At 45.2% G+C, this 20,215-nt stretch overlaps 1 protein-coding gene across 2 annotated transcripts in view; it reads right to left on the bottom strand.

Annotated features, from left to right (window-relative positions):
- ZNF330 (zinc finger protein 330) overlaps nucleotides 1–20,215 on the bottom strand; it is a 109,138-nt gene that overhangs the window by 47,319 nt on the left and 41,604 nt on the right. The window contains exon 1 of one of the 2 annotated variants that reach the window (XM_068279434.1): nucleotides 5,726–5,826. The exons of the other annotated variant lie outside the window; for it this stretch is intronic. The gene's annotated coding sequence lies outside the window, so the exon portion shown is untranslated. Of the gene's footprint in view, nucleotides 1–5,725; nucleotides 5,827–20,215 lie in introns of those variants that run through there. 2 annotated transcript variants of the gene reach the window in all.

The following is a 20,215-nucleotide window of genomic DNA, read 5'->3' as shown; positions in this document are numbered from 1 at the left end:
CAATGTGCACAGCATTCTCAGTGGATTCCCTGCAGCTCTGTGGGGAGTGCATATGTAGAGTATAGTACTACTTTGTAACAAAGTAAACCTGAGACAGATGAAATTAAAGTTTTATACATACCTGGGGCTTCCTCCAGCCCCCTTCAGGATAATCAGTCCCTCGTTGTCCTACTCCACCACCTGGATCTTCTGCTAGGAGTCCAGGTACTTGAGCCAGTCAGGCGTAGTGCGCATGCACACACTCCGCCGCCAGGAGCATACTACACCTGTGCAGCACTATTGCGCAGGTGCAGAATGTTCCTGGCTGTGGGAGCGGCATGCGGCCGGACATCGCTGACTGGCTGAATTACCAGGACTCATAGCAGAAGATCCGGGTGGTGGAGGACAGAGAGGGACTGATTAGCCTGAAGGGGGCTGGAGGAAGCCCCAGGTATGTATAAAACTTTACTTTTCATCCGTCTCAGTTACCCTCTAATTTGTAGTCACCAAACCAAATTTTAATAACATATCACATTATTTGATTTCATCAGCAAAGGGAGTGCATACATTTGCATAAATCAGCATCAATGCAGAATTATTTCCATGTCATTGACCATCTCTATTAGTGACACAGCTACACATCAGGCTTTATTCTTACAGCATAGATGTTATTTAGTATATATAAGAGATTCCTGTGTACACATCATATATACAGTCACAATCAGATATGTATATCTGACCTTAAAAATACGGGGACTGCTTTATTGCAGCAGCACAAGTAACTAATTTTGATTGGTTTATTTCATTTTTGTGGACTAAGCTATTACTGTATATATACATTATTTTTAATGACTATTATCTGAGAAATAGAACATTTTATCATATTTTCTATTTTAATTACAGTTACAAATTCATTAGGAGTCGGAGTCGGTGCATTTTTTCCCGACTCCGACTCCGACTCCAGGCACCCAAAATTGCCCGACTCCACGACTCCGACTCCACGACTCCGACTCCACAGCCCTGGTTTTATTTTCTTCACCCTCATAGTCATTTGGGTATGCAGTAAACACAGAGCTAGAATAGTTGAGGTGATTGACTGGAAACAGGTTTCCAATCTCAGGACCCTCTACAACTTGAAGCATTGTACAGGGGCTGGACAAAATAATGGAAACACCTAACATTTTGGCATCATATTCTTTGAACATATTTTAAAAGGTGCGTACACACGCACTACATCCGGCAATGATGGGTCCGTCAGACCCTTCCGCTGTCGGACGTTCAGCCAACAGTAGTGCGTGTATATGCGCTGTTGGCAGACTGATAAGGTTGTTCCGCTCAGCGGATCGTTCAGCGCGTACACACGCGCTACTGTTGGCTGACCGTCCACCCAGTAGGAGGGTCTGGCGGACCAGTCGTTGCCGGCGGTAGTGCGTGTGCACACACCTTAAAGAGGAACTGTAACGACAAAACGTCCCCTTGGGGGTACTCACCTCGGGTGGGGGAAGCCTCCGGATCCTAATGAGGCTTCCCACGCCGTCCTCCATCCGTCAGGGGTCTCGCTGCAGCCCTCCGTGCAGCGGTGACGTCAATATTTACCTTTGCTGGCTCCAGCGGGGGCGCTGTGGCTGCTTTCGGCACGGAAATAGACGGAAATACCCTATCGCCGTCGGGTCTGCTCTACTGCGCAGGCGCAAGTTTCCGGCGCCTGCGCAGTAGAGCGGACCCGACGGAGATCGGGTATTTCCGTCTATTTCCGTGCCGAAAGCAGCCACAGCGCCCCCGCTGGAGCCAGCAAAGGTAAATATTGAAGCTACAGTTGGCTCTGTCGCCGGCTGTTCGGAGGGCTGCAGCAAGACACCCGTGGGACAGAGGACGGCGTGGGAAGCCTCATTAGTATCCGGAGGCTTCCCCCACCCGAGGTGAGTACCCCCCAGGGAAGGTTTTTGTTGTTACAGAGTCTCTTTAAGCAATCAAAACTTGACATATGTCTATATGTTTATTATTTTTGTTATTTGATATGTTTAAGTAAAATAATTTTTTCTTTTTTACAGATATTTAAACAAAAGTTGGTTATAATTTATAAAAATGGCAGATCTCTCAGACTTTCAAAGAGGCCAAATTGTTGGTGCAGGTACTACTGCAACAGAAACTGCCCGAATTGCTTGGTATTTCAAGAGGTACTGTCTCAAAAGTAATGACTGCCTTTGAAAGAGAAGGAAAAAACGTCCTCAGCAAAGCACAGTTGTGGCCAAAAGTCGAAGTTGTCTCAGAGAGACCATCGGACTCGAAATCGAATTGTTAGAAAAGCTTGCAAGACCACGGCTCCTAAAATCACTGCAGAGCTGAATGAACACCTACAGAACCCAGTTTCCACAAAATCTGTTCGTCGGGAGCTGCACAAATCTTGATTCCACGGAAGAACTGCAATTAGAAAACCTCTGCTCTCAAAGACAAAATGTTTCAAAACGTTTAGAGTGGTGTAAAAACCATCTGAATTGCTCCCTCGAGCAGTGGAAAAATTTGATTTTCTCTGACGAATTATCGTTTACCTTATTTCTGACCTCCGGCCCAGTGTACGTTTGGAGACAGCCGAAAGAAACATTTTATCCAGGCTGCCTTCTCCCAACCGTAAAACATGGCGGGGGTTCTGGGATGATCTGGGGTGCCATTTCTTGGAAATCCGCCGGGCCAATGATTTCCCTTCATGAAAGAATTAACAGCCGTGAATATTTAAGAATTTTGGGCGACCAAGTTCATCCTATGGTTCAAGAACTGTTTCCGGAGGGGAATGCCATCTTTCAAGATGATAATGCCTCAATCCATACAGCTAGAATTGTTAAAGAATGGCACGAGGAACATTCTAATGAAGTTGAGCATCTCATCTGGCCACCACAATCCCGAGACCTCAACATTATTGAGCACTTATAACAATAGCAGTATTTGTACTGCCTTTCTACTGTCTGACTCAAAGCGCTTGCGAGGCAGCCACTAGAGCGCACTCAGTAGGCAGTAGCAGTGTTAAGGAGACTGGCCCAAGAAACTCCTTACTGAAATAGGTGCAGGCTTACTGAACAGGCAGAGCCGAGATTTGAACCCAGGTCTCCTGTGTCAGAGGCAGAGCCCTTAACCATTACACTATCCAGCCACTGCATTGTTGTTTTTAGAGATTCAAGTAAGAAGTCGATTTCTGCCGACATCGTCTCTCTACTGGAGGGTGTTTAACTGAAGAATGGGCTAAAATTCCTTTGAAAACAATTCACAATTTGTATGAATCAATACCTCGGAGAACTGAGGCCGTAATTGCCGCAAAAGGTGGACCTACACCATATTAAAATATATTTTGTTGATTTTCAAGGTGTTTCCATTATTTTGTCCAACCCCTGTAATTGGCCAAATAGTGTGGGCCGTAGTTATTACTTACTACCTACTACCTATCTGAAACCTAAAATTTCCAAAAAGTGCAGTCATTGGAGAACTGTTGACACAGCAACCAATCACGTTACTGGAGCTTCCTTATGAGATCTTCCAGTGGGTCACCTCAACCATACAGGGCTAGTCTACTTTAGAGAACCCAACGGGAACCCCCATAGACAAATGGGCGCTTCCATTTGTAGAAAATAGGGGACCCAGCAGGAGTCAATATTCACATCATTAAAAGAATAGGAATAACAACTTCACAACCCCTGGTATGCATTACCTATACCCAATAAAAACTTCACTTTAGCTTCCAGGGGCATGGATATGCACACTCTGGTTTAATAGACTGCTGTGCACTTGCACAACAGCTGTAACAGTGGCATTTACAGGTGCAATACCTGTTTGTAAATGATCACTGAAATAGCAACAGTGATCATTCTCAACTTAGGGCTGTTTCATTTAAAAATATGATGAAAAATTGCAATCACTAAGCGTTTATTAAACCGGACCCAAACCAAAAATGGGTACTTGTCCGTTAGCCGGGCGCATCCGGCAGGTGGCGACAAAACTCCACCAGAGTTACGTCTTTCCCTACTATCCATGGCGGCCTGGAGGGGGAATAGTAATTAGCGCCACCTGCCGGATGCGCCCGGCTAACGGATAAGTACCCAAAAATGTTTTTAATTCAAAATATTTAGTTGCACCACTGGCACATACAAATATAAATAAACACTCCTTCAAGCCTATGAGCATTTCAGTGCATGCTTTTCACCCTTCTCTTTTCATAACCAGGGTTAAACAGGGAGCAGCCATTAGCAATTCCTCCTTTGCCGAAACACCAACTACTCCAGCATTTTGCCGGATTCTGTCCCGGGCAATATGAAAGGAAGGGAGGGAGGGGTTCCTCCAATAAATATAAAATGTTATATATTTGTCATCATGCAGCTGAAAAAAGGCTGCTATTTATTATTTTAAATTTAGAAAATAGATTTTATTTCTCAACCCTTGTATTTTTAATTTGGGTCCACTTTAATTGCTATGTTTCAGCAAAATCTCCGGAAACACAAAATGCATATCTACACGCTTAGCGATTATGACTCTTCAGCAAAATCTCAATCACCAAGTACTTAGCGATTGCAATTTTTTTCTGCAAAATCTCAATCACTAAGCGCTTAGAAATTTTTGGGCGATTTTGTGCTAAAGGTAGCATTTATTGGTGCAAGGAAATGTGAATGATCACTTTTAGGCCTGGTGCACACCAAAACCCGGTAGCAGATCCACAAAATGCTAGCAGATTTTGAAACGCTTTTTCTTTTTTTCTGTAGCGTTTCAGCTAGCATTTTGCGGTTTTGTGAAGGGTTTTTGGTGTAGATTTCATATATTGTTACAGTAAAGCTGTTACTGAACAGCTTCTGTAACAAAAACGCCTGCAAAACCGCTCTGAACTGCCGTTTTTCAGAGCGGTTTGCGTTTTTCTAGTCTTTACATTGGAGGCAGAAACGCCTCCGCAATCCAAAATCTGCAGCAGCCCGGGAGTATGCGTTTCTGCAAAACGCCTCCCGCTCTGGTGTGCACCAGCCCATTGAAATACATTAACCAAGTTTCCACATCCGCAATCGGATCGAAAAACGCTGCCGAACCGCTCTGGTGTGCACTAGGCCATAGAGCTTGCTCACATTGCAGGCGTTTTCGGCTTTTTTTCGCCGCCTGCGGTTTTTCAAAACGCCCCCTGACCGCGTGGCCAATGAATGTCTATGAGAAGGTGCATGTCAGCGCAGGCCGTGCGCAGTACAGCTAGGAAAGGTGTAGGAAAATCAGCGAACGCATATAAAAACACACAATAAAGCAACCGCTTAAGAATACATACAATGTATTTATTCTTAAGAACGTGAGCACAATCTCCTTATTGTGTGGAAAATGATAATAAAGCCTGCCCTGTGCATCTACTTCCTCCAGCAACAAGGAGAGTTTCTGGGCAGTGTTTTGTCAGTGTTGCAATCAAGAGCTATTTTGGCTTATTGTCAAATTTGTAAATTCTTAGCTGGCATTAAATGACAAGAATATTTATGCAGTACCAATAATTTCCCCAGAATAGGAAACTGGACACCGGCAATACTTTCAGAGAAAAGAAAATAACTTGAGGACGTCCTAAACATGGGAACTACAGGCAGTGATTACAGAAACAACAGCACTGGCGGTGCGGAATGACAGAAGAGAAGACTGACATATACTAGCCGCTCTGGCTCCGGCAGCAGCTGCTACCAGAGGGATCACGACAGCACACGGATCATGACGTAAGCATATAGGACACCAGCTCCCGAGAACGTACCTGAACACGACCGCTATCACCACGTATGACTGTCGCTTCCAGCCAACCACATCCAGCGTGTACCGGAAGCTGCCCACTGCTCAGCACAGGGACCACTCACACACCTGCTTTCAGCATCCAGCCAATAGCCGAGTCCCTCACAGCTTGTTCCACCCCTTCGGGCACGCACGGAGGATCCTGATTGGGTGTCGTCCTCTAGCGATTAGGAGCTCTGTATTAGGCATCGCATGGAACAGCCAGGAACCAGGAGCCCGTATGTAAGCTGGCAGCATTGTGTGCGGAGCTCCCTCTTGTGGCCGGTACTGTAAAATGTCCATTGCACTTGTGTGTGGAGCGCCCCCGTGTAGCCGCTATAGAATTTCTTATTGCTGTACAGTAAATAGATGTTGTTAGGAGCCAGTTCTATGTTAGGGCTGTGAGAACCTGTGTGTATTTTGAGTGTGGGGAATACAGTAGTTAGGCTGCTGGAGGAGACAGGGCTGCTGTAAATGGATGCAGGTGGCTGCAGACAGAGCTGCACGTGATCAGGGGCGCTGCTGCTGCACATGGCAGGCTGCTTAGGTAAACACAGTGCAATAGGGGGTTTAACCACTTCACCACTGAGGGGTTTTACCCCCTGAGCACCAGAGCAATTTTCACCTTTCAGCGCTCCTTCCATTCATTCGTCTATAACTTTATTATTACTTATCGCAATGAAATTAACTATATCTTGTTTTTTTTCGCCACCAATTAGGCTTTCTTTAGGTGGGACATTATGCCAAGAATTATTTTTTTCTAAATGTGTTTAAATGGGAAAATAGGAAAAATGTGGGGAAAAAAATAATTATTTTTCAGTTTTCGGCCATTATAGTTTTTAAATAATGCATGCTACTGTAATTAAAACCCATGAAACGTATTTGCCCTTTTGTCCCGGTTATAAAACCATTTAAATTATGTCCCTATCACAATGTTTGGCGCCAATATTTTATTTGGAAATAAAGGTGCATTTTTTTCAGTTTTGCGTCCATCCCTAATTACAAGCCCATAGTTTATAAAGTAACAGTGTTATACCCTCTTGACATAAATATTTAAAAAGTTCAGTCCCTAAGGTAACTATTTATGTATTTTTTTAATTGTAAATTTTTTAATTTTTTTTTAATTACAAAAAAAAAAAAAATGGGGAGTGTGGGAGGTAATGAGTTAATTTTATGTGTAAAAGTCATTTATTTGTATGTGAAAAATGTGTAGGGTGTAGTTTACTATTTGGCCACAAGATGGCCACAGTAACTTTTTGTTTTAATGCGACCTCCAAGCTTCCTTCTGGAAGCTTGGAGGAAGTATAATGAGCATGGACGCGTGAGTTTTTTCTCACAATGATCGCGCTGCCCATAGGAGAGCAGCTGATCATTGCGGGGCTTAGATCAACGAACGGGAATGGATTTTCCCGTTCATTGATCTCTGGGCGAGCGGGCGGCGGCGGTTTTACTAGCGGCGGGCGGCGTGTTTACGAGCGGGAGCGCGGGCAGCGTCGGGAACGCGGAAAGTACGTGTTTCTCCGTCCCTGGTTTTTAAAGGATGGAAAAAGGGGCGGAGAAATACGTACGCGCGGGGGTAAAGTGGTTAATCATCAAAGCAAGGTGACTGCTGGGTACATCAGGTCACTGCAGGGAAGAACTACTATCCACAGCAGGCTGCCTGTGCGCGTACATTTGAATACGGCGCTGGTAGACTTGGGCGCAGGATCCAGCTGTTAAATGGCTGGTCCTGCTTCTGCACAAGTCCGGGGCGTTTTAATTACTATTCCCCCTCCAGGCCGACATGGATAGTGGGGGAATGAAATAATTCGGCTTCCAGCGATTGCTGGAGGCCGAATTATTGTGTTTTTTAAGCAACTTCGGCTCCGTCTTCTGACGGAGCCGACCTTCCTCACTGAGCGCCGCTATAGACTGATTCCCATTACAGTCTATGGCGGCGCTGGCTGCGCCCAAATCTAGCAGCGCTGAAAAGCACTGCTCCGGCCTGTGCTGCTCACACCAACCCCGACACCATAGCTCCCAAGTGTCCCTCTTTCGGAGGGACAGTCCCTCTTTGGGAGCCCTGTCCCTCTTTCTCCCGCATCTGTCCCTCTTTCAGGGCTTTGTCCCTCTTTCTAGGTGAATATATTTATTTATCTACTAAAAAAATTATTTGATTGACTCTAAACATTATTCCCATCCTTTAAATTGATATATTACTAATGTTAAAATGTTCATATGAAGGAAAATGAACCAGGATAGAAAGGACCAGTGTGGTTTGAGTTAAAAAACAGGTGTGCTCTTCCCACCGGCCTGCAGCTCATACTGGTACTTAATGTAATCTATTGAGAACATACTGGTACTTTAGGTAATCTAATTAGAACATAATGCATGTGGCGAAGTGGCGGTGCAGCAACTGCAAGGTGAGATGCTGCCCATAACAACCGCATCAGTTACATCAATAAATGCAGTAGTATCGCTGCGCTCAATGTAATAAAAGTACTTGATAATTATCCGAGCTGTAAGCAGTGTCCTCTGTACAGGCAGTCCAAACTTTATACGTCCAATGCTGTTGCGCTTTTACTCCTCACAGACACATCCAGTAATAACACATGTAGAGGGAGAAGAAAAGAGAACCAAAACATAGAGTGTAACGTATGCTCAATTCACCCTTGGTGCCAAACGCACACGCTTCCAGAGGTAGTGAATAAGCCCCCAGCCGGGATAACCACCACGCTTCCTATAGAGTGGCGCTTACCCTCAGTATTCTTGTAAACAAGCCCAGCCTTTGGCAGCCATTGCCTATGCAATAAACATCCTAGCGCCGATATAAAAATAAACCATAGCGTAATTCCGTTTATTAAGACAGTAAAACCCTGCTAACAATTCGGCTTACAATGTAAACACTTGGACATGAGCATATTATAGTCATATACTGCACCGGCTCATCAGCGCGTCCGCCGGGCCAAGTGTAGCTGCTAACCTCGCTCCTTCCCAAGTATGCGTGCATGCGTACGTCCAGGCTCCGCCCTACGCGTTTCGTCACTGGGCGTGACTCATCAGGGGCTGGACGTACGTATGCTATTTGTACACAACATGACGTGTGCACTCCCCATAGATGGGCAGTGTTCACTTACGTCATGTACCTCATACATATTCATAGCTCCATGTAGCACACCCACCCCGCCGCGCACGTAAGGCGCAATGACTGCATGGATAAAAACGGTCTGTTAGACCATACTTAACCTCCCTGGTGGTCTATTAGAAACCGCCAGTGGGCAGCGCAGCACTATTTTTATTTTTTTAAATCATGTAGCGAGCCTACATGATAGCCGCCGTACAGCGGCATCCCCCCGCCCGCTTTGATCGCCTCCGGCGATCTTTGATCAGGAAATCCCGTTCATGGATGTCATGCGATTTAAGGGAGTCCCGATCCACCCCTCAGCGCTGCCTGGCACTGATTGGGGGGGGGGGAGCACGGCGCGGCGAACAGCGATGATCGAGCGCGGAGCGGCGGCGATCGGAATGCAAAGTGCCAGCTGCCTGTTGCAAAAAAATAAATAAATGAGCAAATCGGCCCAGCAGGGCCTGAGAAATCCTCCTGCGTGGCATAGCTCGAGCTCAGCTCGGGCTTACCGCCAGGAAGGTTAGACATAGATAACAGGTATTAATAGGCATTAAAAAGTAAAATAAATACAGTAAAAAAAATAATAAATAAATAAGAATAAGATCTATATAGTATAAGAGGGGTGCTAAAAATAAACTACATATTCAAATGACAGAATTCATACCTATAATGGGATAACTTAAAGGATACCACAACTGACATGTGACATGATGAGATAGACATGGGTATGTACAGTGCCTAGCACACAAATAACTATGCTGTGTTCCTTTTTTTCTTTCTCTGCCTGAAAGAGGTAAATATCAGGTATGTAAGTGGCTGACTCAGTCCTGACTCAGACAGGAAGTGACTACAGTGTGACCCTCACTGATAAGAATTTCCCCCTTTTTTATCACTTTCTTGCTCTCAGAAGCCATTTTCTTCTAGGAAAGTGTTTTATAGTTGGAATTTCTTATCAGTGAAGGTCACACTGTAGTCACTTCCTGTCTTGAGTCAGGACTGAGTCAGCCACTTACATACCTGATATTTACCTCTTTCAGGCAGAGAAAGAAAAAAAGGAACACAGCATAGTTATTTGTGTGCTAGGCACTGTACATACCCATGTCTATCTCATTATGCCACATGTCAGTTGTGGTATCCTTTAAGAACTTGTCATATTGTGCTGCGAGATAGACCCTTACTGGGTACCATTTCTAAATGGATCATGTGGCTGCAGTGATGATGTAGCAACACCCAATACTGTGCACCACATACAGAGAGGATTCCCATAACATGTATACGGCAGTGATGATGTAGCAACACCCAATACAGCTAAGTACACATGCCAGTACAACCACTTATATTGTACTGATTGGATAATCTATATAGCTATACAATATCATATGTACTAAATCAATAATATAGGAACCAAAACCCATTGCACTAGGACTCCGATTGACAAATCGAAACAATCATATTCCAACATGGTAACCCCCCACCCTCTTTCCCCTATACTCCTCCACCTATGCCCCCCTCAGGCTAGACCACCTCTAATTCCAACATGTTACCTAAGGGATAAGGCTCATCTCTGCTAAATCTACCCACCACTAAAGTCTGATGCTAATCATTATTAATGAAGCAATTAATGTCCACCTCAATATTCAGTCCCTCTGGTGTGAGGGTGCGCAACACATAAATCCATTTAGCTTCCATTCTACACAACTCACGGAATCTATTTGCGCCCCTCCATGAGGGTACCAGTTTGTCAATCGCACAAAATTGCATATGGGTTGGGTCACATGCATGCATCTGCTTGAAATGAGCAGATACACTATGGTCCTCATGACCCTTCCCGATTTTATATATATGCTCTGAGATACGTTTCTTGAGCGGTCTGGTGGTGCGTCCGACATATCGGAAACCACAACTGCACCATATTAAGTAGACCACATGATGGGAACCACATGTCATAAATGATTTAATATCATATTTTTTCCCACTACCATAGTGTATCAGCTCATTTCAAGCAGATGCATGCATGTGACCCAACCCATATACAATTTTGTGCGATTGACAAACTGGTACCCTCATGGAGGGGCGCAAATAGATTCCGTGAGTTGTGTAGAATGGAAACTAAATGGATTTATGTGTTGCGCACCCTCACACCAGAGGGACTGAATATCGAGGTCGACATTAATTGCTTCATTAATAATGATTAGCATCAGACTTTAGTGGTGGGTAGATTTAGCAGAGATGAGCCTTATCCCTTAGGTAACATGTTGGAATTAGAGGTGGTCTGTAATGATCCGCTCAGCTGTCTGCACAGGCAGACAGCTGTTTGACCATTCCTTAAGTCTGAGGGCTGCAGGTCTCTGGAAAAGAGACCTGTCTTCACTTTGCAAGTATCAGACTTGCTCTGCCACTGAGGAATTTGCATACACTTGTCATGCAAATTGCCTAGCTGCCTCATTTGAAGGCTTGCAGTATAAATACCATGTTCTCCCAGGATCCTTTGCTGGTCATGATGGTTTGTTTCTGCTAAACACTCCTGGAGTGTCAGCCTTGCTATTGTTTGCTAAAGATTATCTTAGAGTATTCCTTGGGACTGCACTAGGCATCCCTTCTAGTGCAGTCAGGTTGTATTACTTGTATTGCCTTGTTCTGTTTCTCTGCCTCGATTGTCTTGTCGCCAGCGGCGGTCGACAGGAAATTGTTCTGTCTGGGAGTGTAGGCCAGAGCTGCGGTTGCTGCTGGCTGCTCCATCTGTCTGGATTGCATTCGCCCTAGTGGTAGTGGCAGTGCTTCCTTCTGTATTCTGCCTTAGGGGTGCGAACCAGAGCAGCGGTTGCTACTGGTAGCCCCATCTGTTTGTCTGTCTGGATCGCATCCGCTCTAGCGGTGGTTCCTTCTAAATTCTGCCTTAGGGGTGCTAGCCAGAGCAGCGGTTGCTACTGTTAGCCCCATCTGTCTGTCTTGTCTGGTACGAACGCTTGCTGTAGGCTCGGTGAGGTATCCGTTTAGCAAGCGTTCGCGTTCTCTATTTCGTGTTTGTGTACTTTGGTTAGTTAGGGTGGCACGCTTATCACTGGGCGCCTAACGCGCGGTGATCGTGCTTAAACGCGTTTGCTGTTGTGAATGAGTGCGGTGTTCGCGTTTAGCTAGCGTTTGCTGTTTTCCTTGATGTTCTTATTATTGTTGTTTGCTGTGCCTTTTGCTACTCTCATGCTCTGTCCTGCTCAGTCTTGTGTCTGTTGGCAATCACCAGTCTGGCGATTGCATTCATACTTTGTTTCTGCTGATGCGTGTTCACCGTCGCTGGGTGGCGACTAGATTGGTGGACACACATTCATTCTGTCCCTGTGCTCTGTCTTTATACTTGTGCTCTGTCTAGTTCAGTCTTGTTTCCCTGTTGGCAATTGTTATTTCTTGCGATTGCGTTCTCACTTGGTTTCCGCTGTTGTGTGTTCGCTGTCGCTGCTTGGCGACTAGATTGGTGGACATACATACATTCCTTCTCTGTGCTTATTCAGTCTTGTGTCGCTGTTAGCAATCGCCATCTCTTGCGATTGCTTTCCCACTTAGTCTTCACTGTTGTGTGTTCATCGTCGCTGGGTGGCGACTAGATTGGTGGACACACATACATCCTGTCTCTGTGCTCTCTCTCTTTAACCACTTTACCCCCGCCCGTACGAATTTCTCCGTCCCTTTTTCCATCCTTTAACCCCCAGGGACGGAGAAATCCGTACGTTCCGCGCTCCCGCTCGTAAACACGCCGCCCGTCGCTAGTAAACACGCCGCCGCCCGCTCGCCCGGAGATCAATGAACGGGAAAATCCATTCCCGTTCGTTGATCTAAGCCCCACAATGATCCGCTGCTCTCCGATGGGCAGCGCAATCATTGTGAAAAAAACCGCAACTTGTCAGCCTCCTTGTACTTCCTCCAAGCGTCCGGAAGGACGCTTGGAGGTCGCATTAAACAAAAAGTTTCTGGTGCCATCTTGTGGCCAAATAGTAAAACTACACCCTAAGCATTTTTTACATAGAAATAAATTAGTGTTACACAAAAAATTAACTCATTACCTCCCACACTCCCCATTTTTTTTTTTTTTTTTTTTTTGTAATTAAAAAAAATTAAAAAATTTACAATTAAAAAAAAATACATAAATAGTTACCTTAGGGACTGAACTTTTTAAATATTTATGTCAAGAGGGTACAACACTGTTAATTTATAAACTATGGGCTTGTAATTAGGGATGGACGCAAAACTGAAAAAAATGCACCTTTATTTCCAAATAAAATATTGGCGCCAAACATTGTGATAGGGACATAATTTAAACGGTTTTAAAACCGGGACAAAAGGGCAATACATTTCATGGGTTTTAATTACAGTAGCATGCATTATTTAAAAACTATAATGGCCGAAAACTGAAAAATAATTAATTTTTTCCCACATTTTTCCTATTTTCCCATTAAAACACATTTAGAATAAAATAATTCTTGGCACAATGTCCCACTTAAAGAAATCCTAATTGGTGGCGGTAAAAACAAGATATAGTTAATTTCATTGCGATAAGTAATGATAAAGTTATAGACGAATGAATGGAAGGAGCGCTGAAAGGTGAAAATTGCTCTGGTGCTCAGGGGGTAAAACCCCTCAGGGGTGAAGTGGTTAAGGGCTATCTTGCCCTGCATTGCTTTCCCTCGTACAATTCCTATCTGGCATCTGTGGCAGTACAGAGGGGTTGTTCCTCTGTTCTCCACAGCTCCATCTGCCGGCAGGAATTCCCCTCTACAGGTGCATAGCACCATTGCTGGGTTCTCTCCGATTATACGCTTGTGGAGGATTTCCGCAGTGTCAGCTCGCATCCTGTGCGCTGACCATGTAAATAATTACACAATCGTTATATGGTCTAGCCTGAGGGGGGCATAGGTGGAGGAGTATAGGGGAAAGAGGGTGGGGGGTTAACATGTTGGAATATGATTGTTTCGATTTGTCGATCGGAGTTCTAGTGCAATGGGTTGTGGTTCCTATATTATTGATTTAGTACATATGATATTGTATAGCTATATAGATTATCCATTCAGTACAATATAAGTGGTTGTATTGGCATGTGTACGTAGCGGTATTGGGTGTTGCTACATAATCACTGCCGTATACATGTTATGGGAATCCTCTCTGTATGTGGTGCGCAGTATTGGGTGTTGCTACATCATCACTGCAGCCACATGATCCATTTAGAAATGGTACCCAGTAAGGGTTTATCTCGCAGCACAATATGACAAGTTCTTAAGTTATCCCATTATAGGTATGAATTCTGTCATTTGAATATGTAGTTTATTTTTAGCACCCCTCTTATATTATATAGATCTTATTTATTATTTTTTTTACTGTATTTATTTTACTTTTTAATGCCTATTCATACCTGTTATCTAGGTTTAAGTATGGTCTAACAGGCCGTTTTTATCCATGCAGTCATTGCGCCTTACGTGCGCGGCGGGGTGGGTGTGCTACATGGAGCTATGAATATGTATGAGGTACATGACGTAAGTGAACACTGCCCATCTATCGGGAGTGCACGCGTCATGTTGTGTATAAATATGTGGTGATAGCGTACGTACGTCCAGCCCCTGATGAGTCACGCCCAGTGATGAAACACGTAGGGCGGAGCCTGGATGTACGCATGCACGCATACTTGGGAAGGAGCGAGGTTAGCAGCTACACTTGGCCGGCGGACGCGCTGATGATCCGGTGCAGTATATGACTATAATATGCTCATGTCCAAGTGTTTACATTGTAAGCAGAATTGTTAGCAGGGTTTTACTGTCTTAATAAACGGAATTACGCTATGGTTTATTTTTACATCGGCTCTAGGATGTTTATTGCATAGGCAATGGCTGCCAAAGGCTGGGCTTGTTTACAAGAATACTGAGGGTAAGCACCACTCTATAGGAAGCGGTGGTGGTTATCCCGGCTGGGGGCTTATTCACTACCTCTGGAAGCGTGTGCGTTTGGCACCAAAGGTGAATTGAGCATACACCCTATGTTTTGGTTCTCTTTTCTTCTCCCCCTACATGTGTTATTACTGGATGTGTCTGTGAGGAGTAAAAGCGCAGCAGCATTAGGCATTGTTCAGCAGGAGATAAACAGAAGACAATGCACCAGAGATAATGACCATTCTCTACAGACAATAATCTAATTAAGCATTATAACAGAAAATCTAACAGAAAAATCTAATGCTGGGCATACACAGGTCGATCCGGCGGGCGATTAGCCGCCGGATCGACTCCCACCGCGGATTGAGCGGGGAATCCATCCGGCAGGTCATCGGACCTGTCGGATATTATCAATCGAGCCATCAGCGGCTCGATTGATAACAGCGTACCTCGCCGTGTATGCCCACAATTACAGAAAATTGTATGGTGTATTCCCAGCATTATGCTGGGCATACACGGCTCGTTTGCTCCTTATCAATCGAGCCGGTGATGGCTCGATTGATCATTTCCGACAGGTCCGATGACCCGCCGGATCGATACCCTGCTCATGGACAATAGTGGGGAATCGAGCGGAAGATAAGGAGCGCCCGCGGGGACGAGCGGGGATCGATCCAGGCGCCGGCGGGGATGAGCAGGGATGCGCCGGAATCGAGCCTGCGGCTTGATCCGGCGCATAATCGAGGCCATGTATGCCCAGCATTAGGGTCACTTTATGGCTGGGTTTACACTGGCAGGTGATCACAACTGACACGCTTTAACTGATCAGTTGTTCTGTGCTCTCTCTTCCAGATGCTGCGCATTTTCATGCACTTTTGTATGGACAAATACATTGCATGCAGCAGTTATAACCATTTATGCCTCCAGGACGTAGTACCTACGTCCAGGAGGCCACGTACGCGTCCACGCGCTCCTGCGGCCGATCGCGCGCATGCACGCGCACTCCCGACCGCGAATTCGGTAGCCCAGGAATCAATGTATCGGGCTATGGTGCCCAATCACCGATTCCTCTCCCCTGCTGAAAAAGCGACAGCTTCTCTCGGAAGCTACGCTTTTTCTGAAGCTCTGTCCCTCTAAGCGTACATTGTACGCTTAGAGTGACGTCATGTAAACAAACTCAAGATTGCCATCTTGTGGCCAAAAAGTAAAACTACAAGTAAAAGTAAAAAACCATTACAATACACAAATATTTCCCCCAATAAAACACTATTTATATCCCACCCTCCCAAAAATGCCCACATAAAATGTTTAATAAAAAAAAAAAAAAAAACATTACTATAAAAAAAACAAAAACCACATAAATATTTACCTAAGGGTTTAAAACTTTTTAAATATCTATGTAAAGATGAAATATTTCTCTATTTTTTTTTTTTATAAGCTTGTAAACAGTGATGGATGCAAAACGGAAAAAATGCTCTTTTATTTCCAAATAAAACATTGTCGCGATACATTGTGATAGGGACATAATTTAAACAGTGAAATAACCGTGCCATATGGGCAAATACAATACGTGGGTTTTAATTATGGAGGCATGTTTTATTTTAAAACTATAATGGCCGAAAACTGACAAATTAATTTTTTCATTTTTTTTCTTATTCTTACTGTTAAAATGCATTTACAGTAAGGTAGCTCTTAGCAAAATGTACCCCCCAAAGAAAGCCTAATTGGTGGCGGAAAAAACAAGATATAGATCAGTTCATTGTGATAAGTAGTGATAAAGTTATAGGCTAATGAATGGGAGGTGAACATTGCTCGGATGCATAAAGTGAAAACGACTGAAGGCTGAACTGGATAATGCATAAATGTAAGCTGAAGCCAGGTACACTCTTTCAATTATGATTGGCAAATCACTCACCAATTTTACCATACACAATCTGTTCATAGAATTCAATATCTGTTGAAACTCATACCACATGGTGGTGATAAAATGGGTCAGTGATTGGCCAATCAAAATTGAAAGCAGGACTGTGGAGTTGGAGTCAGGGCAAATTTTTGGGTACCTGGAGTCGGAGTCGGGAGAAAATGCACTGACTCCGACTCCTAATGAATTTAAACTGTAATTAAAACAGAAAATATGATAAAATGTTCTATATTTCAGATAATGGTGATCATAAATAATTTATATAAACAGTAATAGCTGTGCTTAGTCCACAAAAATGAAATGAACCAATCAAAAAAGTTACTTGTGCTGCTCCAAGAAAGCAGTCCCCGTATTTTTAAAGTCAGAAATACATATCTGATTGTGACTGTACAGTACATATACTGTGTGTGTGTATATAATATATAAATATATATATATATATATATATATATATATATATATACACACACACACACACTAAGGTGGGTACTGGCTAGGGGGTACTGTTTGTCACGTTGGTGCTGAGTGGGGATGAGCTCCGCAGAGCTCCGGCATTCAGAGTAAAACTTGTGGGCCCGCGGCAGGGGGCAGCCAACTTACCCTCGTCACCGACCAATAGCCAGTGCGCTCTATGTCTCGTTCCACGTCTCTCCACTACTTCCACCTTCCGGGTTTGAAGGAGGAAGCAATGGAGAAACAGAATTCGATGAAACGCAACATGGAGGGCATCAGGTATAAGCGGTGACAAGAGTAATTTGTGGCCCACAAGTTTTAATTGAAATTAGGAATCCAAGGGCCAGAACTCTGCAGAGCTCATGCCTAGTGGTGAGTGCAGATGCTCAGTACCATGTGGGATCTGTGTGCTAGTACAAGGTGTCATGTGGGTGCTGGCTATGGGTGGGTATTGGGTGTCATATGGGTGTTGACTAGCGCACGTACATATGTGGGTGCACACGTCATGTGGTTGCTAGGTGTGGGTACTGGGTGAGATCACTATAGGTGCTGCTGGGAACAAGAGAGTAAGTGATGACACAAACTGTTCTCCACCTAACAGTTCACTCTCTAGCTACTTCCGGGCGGGCGAGCGAGCTGCGGCAGTAGTGCGCAAGAATTTAAAAACTAGCTATTTTCGGGCGTGTAAGTTGCGGCAGTAATGCACAGGCATTGGCCTGGCGACACGCGCCCTTAATCGCGTGCCAGTGGCTGGGAGAGCTCTGTGCGGAGTCACGACTATGTAGTGGGAATGCACAGAGCCCTTCTGGTCGCGTAATGAACGTCGTGACGTCACTGGGACTCCCGATCCACCCCAAAGCGCAGCCTGGCGGCGATTGGCCAGGCTGCGCACGGGGTCTGCGGGGGGGCTCTCTTTTGCGTCGGGTATTGGCGGCGGCGATCGGGACAAACACGCAGCTAGCAAAGTGCTAGTGTTTGAAAAAAAAAAAATCAAAATCGGCCCAGCGGGGCCTGAGCGGTGCCCTCTAATGTCTCTGGACAAGCTCAGCTCGTCCAGAACGCTAGGGAGGTTAATAGACCGCCAGGAGGGTTAAACTCATCTGATTCCCTAATTTTTAGTAGGGATAATCCATGTGATGCAAGCTGATTCATGAGTTACAAATAATTCCGAATTGATGCCATGGCTGCCGCAGAGAGAGACGCAGTTCAAGTTTCAAGCTGTGTGTCTTTAGCAGTTTGTAGGGTGAATAGCACTGATTAGCTGTGTGAGGTATGTTTTTTTCTTCGGTGAACTGGGTAGACAGGAATGCACAGCCCACGTCTCTGGGTCGCTTTGAAGGTATGAAGCAGTTTATAGCCACAGCTTAGATAGTGGGTGAGGTGCTACTGACCTCGTTATAAATCGCCTTAACTGTTTCGACACCAGCAACTTCTTATAGTTGCATCTCACAGACTGTGAGATAACTTGACTCTCAACACAGCAAGCAGGAGATAGACTTTTCTCAGGCTTCTTTAATATCTAAGGAGTTTATTCACTACACAGATAGACAGATACAGTTCATCATATCCTAGCAAAGCAGATACTCATGTTTAAGTTCTTAGCGTTACAGCTCTTGACTAACCTTCCTCCTGAATGTTAGTCAGTTACCTTCTTTCTAGACTACGTTACTCTAGACTACCTATGTACAGCATACATTAGATCAGATTACATAAAGAATGGAAATACTTAGAGGTCCCAGTCAGCATCTAGATAGCATGAAAGTAGGAAGCAGAGCAGGAATCAGAGTGAGCTCTGACAGCTCATCCGGCCCTTTAATACTGACCAGGAAAGAGTTAAATGTGACCTCATCTTAGCCATCCCCCAGACCGGTGAGGACACAACTTGTTCTCCACCTAACAGTTCACTCTCTAGCTACTTCCGGGCGGGCGAGCGAGCTGCGGCAGTAGTGTGCAAGCATTTAAAAACTAGCTATTTTCGGGCGTGCAAGTTGCGGCAGTAATGCACAGGCATTGGCCTGGCGACACACGCCCTTAATCGCGTGCCAGTGGCTGGGAGAGCTCTGTGCGTAGAAACGACTATGTAGTGGGAATGCACAGAGCCCTTCTGGCCGCGTAATTAAGGAGGTGAGTCGCCAGGCCAGCGTACTACTGCCGCAACTTGCCCACACAGAAGTAGCTATATGAGGAACAGTTTGCTGACGGACAGTTTGTGCCATCACTACAGGAGAGATGCTGTTGGGGGAAGGAAAGGTGAGGCCCGTGCGGGTGCTGGAGAAGGTAGGTCAAGCCAATCTGTCAAGGAGGAGGAGCTTCCTAGTGGTGGGCAGAGCTTATTGCAGCCGGGAATGGGGCACTTTTATTGAAAAGTAAAAAATGGGGGCAACTGGGCACCAAGAGCCCCCCCCCCCCCTTCCGCAGGTGCCTGTCAGCCAATATTAATCACATATACACACTGGCAGCACAAGGCAGGCAGACTAGCATGTTTCACAAGTTACCAGCTTCCAGCAGTTCTCATCCGCCAGTGAAAGTGCTTCCTCTCTCCTCCCAGGCAGGCTGGCTCTTGGTAAAGGTTTACTCCAGCCTCCTCTGCTCTTAGCTGCCCTCAAGATAATGTGGTCTCCTCTCTGCATCGGATGCAGTGCAGGCAAATGGCTCCTAGTCGGGGGACGGAGCTTGTGCTCAATGTGCACCTCGGTGACAGCAAGAGCCATCCTGAGCCAAGTACATTAACATCATTCACGGCAGCCATGGCATCAATTCGGAATTATTTGTAACTCATGAATCATCTTGCATCACATGCATTATCCCTACTAAAAATTAGGGAATCAGATGAGTTTAACCCTCCTAGCGGTCTATTAACCTCCCTAGCGTTCTGGACGAGTTGAGCTCTTCCAGAGACGCTAGAGGGCACCGCTCAGGCCCCGCTGGGCCGATTTTTATATTTTTTTTTTAACACGCAGCTAGCACTTTGCAAGCTGCGTGTTTGTCCCGATCGCCGCCGCCAATACCCGACGCGAAAGAGAGCCCCCCCCCGCAGACCCCGTGCGCAGCCTGGCCAATCGCCGCCAGGCTGCGCTTTGGGGTGGATCG

Source organism: Hyperolius riggenbachi, chromosome 1, assembly GCF_040937935.1.
Source record: "Hyperolius riggenbachi isolate aHypRig1 chromosome 1, aHypRig1.pri, whole genome shotgun sequence".
Classification (NCBI taxonomy): Eukaryota; Metazoa; Chordata; class Amphibia; order Anura; family Hyperoliidae; genus Hyperolius; species Hyperolius riggenbachi.
This window is presented reverse-complemented; position numbering and strand designations above follow the sequence as displayed.